General features: G+C 43.3%; 1 protein-coding gene across 1 annotated transcript in view; it reads left to right on the top strand.

The window, feature by feature from the left end:
- The first annotated feature begins 943 nt into the window (after positions 1-943).
- LAMB3 (laminin subunit beta 3) overlaps positions 944-3,385 on the top strand; it is a 48,618-nt gene continuing 46,176 nt past the window's right edge. The window contains exon 1 of the mRNA XM_025043985.1: positions 944-1,777. The gene's annotated coding sequence lies outside the window, so the exon portion shown is untranslated. The remainder of the gene's footprint in view (positions 1,778-3,385) is intronic.

The following is a 3,385-nucleotide window of genomic DNA, read 5'->3' as shown; positions in this document are numbered from 1 at the left end:
GCTCTTGGGATCCCAGGGCTTGACAAGTCAGCTCTGAGGAACAGACCCTTCATAGAGAGTTTGCTTTTGTCCTTCATGGTTTCTTGCCAAGCAGAGCCACTAGCTGCTGGTGCATGCAGTGTGTGCTGGGAGCTTTGGGTAGCCATGGATGCCCATATGCCATTTCTGAATTGCAGGACTGTGTATTACAGGTTTGAATCAGCACAAGAAATTTTTTTCCGAGTTCAAATGCTAGCTGCACTTGAGCGTATAGAGCTCTGTTGTTGAACAGACTTGGGTTTGTTTAAGTCCTGGCTCCTCTTACCAGAGTCTGACCTTAGACGTCTAAGTGACTTAACTTCTCTAGCCTCCACTTCCTCATCTGTAAAGTGAGGGTGATGATAGCACCTATTAAATGGGATGTGGTGAGGACTGAATGAGCTAGAGCACTATAAAGGGCTTAGTGGTCTGGCACAGATGGAGCAATGAATAAATGTTATCGATCCAGTTATTATTCTGTTATTATTCAATTGTCTTTACCTCTTAACTCCATGTCAGCAGTTCCCTTGGTCCTTTGTCCCAGCTCAGGACATTCGCATTCCCTAGGTGACATACAGGAAGCAATAAGGTCCAAAAATATTTGTTGAAGCCAGCCATGTATCCAATATAGTGTCAAGTATAGAAAGCAGAATACAAAATTGTTCTTGCCCTCAAGTTGTCAAGTAGAGGACAAAGACTTTAGACGAGTTATTACGATATACTAGGATAAGCACAATAATGGAAGTACATATCAGGTAAGCAAAAAGAACAGATGAGAAACATTGATTCAATTTGAGAAGGAGGTGGTCAAAGAAGGCCTAAGAGGAGATGATGACTGAGTAACTTAGGGTGCTAGAGGATAGATAGAGTTCACCAGGTAACTGTGGGAAGGAGTGGGGGTTCAGGGTTGGGGGAGACCTGGAATAAGAAAGGACTGCATATGAAAAGGGAGGATGCATGAGGAAGTCTTGTGTGTCAAGGAGAAATTAGGCAAGATTAGTGTTACAGCATAAAGAATGGATTTTGGGAGATGGCAGGAAATGAGGAGGCTGTCCTAGGCAAGAGCCAGATAATGACCAGTTATGTAAATGATAAGCAGCACATACCATGCCGGGGAACTGCTGACCACTCCCTTCCTCTAGGGACTTCCACGATATCACAATCTCCCAGTTGTCCTCATACCCTATTCTGGACATTCTTAGTTATTTTTCTCGCTTTTGCTTTTTATCCCACCTCTGAATATCAGCATTTCTCAGGACTCGATCCAGGGGCCTCTCTGCATGCTCTCTGTGGGCGATTTAGTTCACTCTCAAGGCCTCCGTTACTGCTTCTGTGCAGGCAGCACGCAAATCTGAGCTCTAGTCCCGTGTTTCCCTGCCTGTGGATATCTTGCAGATATTAAACTTACCGTGTCTAACGCCAAATCCAATATTTCTACCCCATAAAATTGCACCACCATCTTTCTAAGTCTAGGCTGCATTGTCCACCTGTTCGCTCAGGTCCTAAGCCTGGGAGCCATCCTTCACTCCCCTCTCTCCATCACCTCTCCCATGTAAACAAACCCTGAGATTTGTCATTCTACCTGTTAAATATCTCTTGATTTTATTTGCTTTCTACAATAAGGAACTGAATTATTCTTCAACTACATCAGCTTGAAAGATGACCCCGAGATCCAGGTGAGGACTCAGCTCACCAGACAACTTGGTATCAGCTATGTGAAACCCTAAGCTGTTGTGCCCAGATGTCTGACTACAGAAGTGTGAGTTAATAAATGGATTTGATTTTAAACTATTACATTTGTGGTAATTTGCTATTCAGCAACCGAAAACTAAGATAAGCAGCATACTAGGAGCTCTTGCTGAGTTGACAGGACAAATCTTATTACAAACTTGATGAGGACTGGGAAGACAAACCAGGACGGGGAGAGTCTGGCTTAGATTCCATGGTCCATCGTCATAAGCAGTTCCTTGCAGACACCTCGTACTCCCTTGTGTGTCTCTGTTTCTTTCACGTTTACCCAGAAACACATAACCATGGTTGGAATCAGCTGTCTGCTCTGTAGAGGTCTACGCCCAAGCTTATCATTGTTGGAAAAAATTACCCAACCAGACTGACTGTTTATTTTCTGCAAAATCTCAAATGGACAGTCAGCTATAATTTATTATGTTTTTTGAGTCAATTATCTTTACTACTCTCTAAAAAGGCGTTTACACACTTTCTCCCCACTTCCCAAACAAGCTATATCCTCTTCTTCCCTCACACCTCATACTCTGGTGAATTAGAAAAAATCAGATAGGACTTATTCATTTTCCAACCATCAAACCTACCTGCTTCAGTAGCCACATGCTCTACCTTCTGTCACATTGCTGGGGTGGGGGGTGAGCATCTGATTCTTTGTGTATAGAGCTGTCCTTCCATCTCATCCTGACCCATCTACTTAAGGTGTTGGGAGCCCATGAATAAATCAGGTTCCTTTAGGCTACAAGTAAGAAAATATATTTCAGAATGGTTTAACAATAAGAAAAATGTATGATTTCACCAGACAGGGTTTTCAGGATTGATTAATTCAGTAGGGTAACATTGTCAAGAACCCAGGTTCTTTCCATCTTTCTCCTCTTAATCTCTTCAGCATGGAGACTTGTCCCAGTCATTATGGTTCCAAGATAGTTGCCACAGTTTCAGGCATCGCGTTCAATGTGGTAACATCCAGTGAAAAAGAGAGAGGCCATTCTTTCTCTTTTATTACCAAGGAAACCCGGTCTAGACCCACTCCAGAGACTTCCTTTCAGGGGCCAGAACTGGGTTGACTGCTCATCCCTGAGACTACTTATGAAGGGAGGGATAACCATCACGAGCTTAGACCAGCTGTTCTCGAAGGGACAGCAGCAGCATCACCTGAGAACTTGTAAGAAATGCAAATTCTTGAGCCCCACCCTAAAACCTACTGAATCTGAGGCCTAGGCATCAGAAATTAAAGAAAAAAAATTCCGGAGAGTTCTGCATGGCTGGTATGGAGCATCACTCTCAGCAGCCTGGCGAAGACTTAGAGCTAAGGAAGAAGGTGGTAGCAGGAACATCCTATGATGTTGTTCTGGGGGCAGTGAGCACTAACATTTACTTTTTTGGTTGTCATTTCCTGTGTCAGCTCCAAATTTTCAGTAACATTTCTTAAACGCAACAGCTCTGTGTTTTGTCCTTTGAAGAAGGACCTCGTGTTCATTCTTGGGCCAAAATAGGCTGGAGAGATTGGTGGCAGTGTGGAGAAATGGTTAAATGAAAGTTAGGCGTGTTTGAGGAGAGACGGCAACTGGAATGAATTTGCATTATCTGTTTAACATCTCCCTAGAATTCTCGTAATTATGATTCT

The sequence above is a fragment of the Pteropus alecto genome, unplaced genomic scaffold (assembly GCF_000325575.1).
Source record: "Pteropus alecto unplaced genomic scaffold, ASM32557v1 scaffold101, whole genome shotgun sequence".
Classification (NCBI taxonomy): domain Eukaryota; kingdom Metazoa; phylum Chordata; class Mammalia; order Chiroptera; family Pteropodidae; genus Pteropus; species Pteropus alecto.
This window is presented reverse-complemented; position numbering and strand designations above follow the sequence as displayed.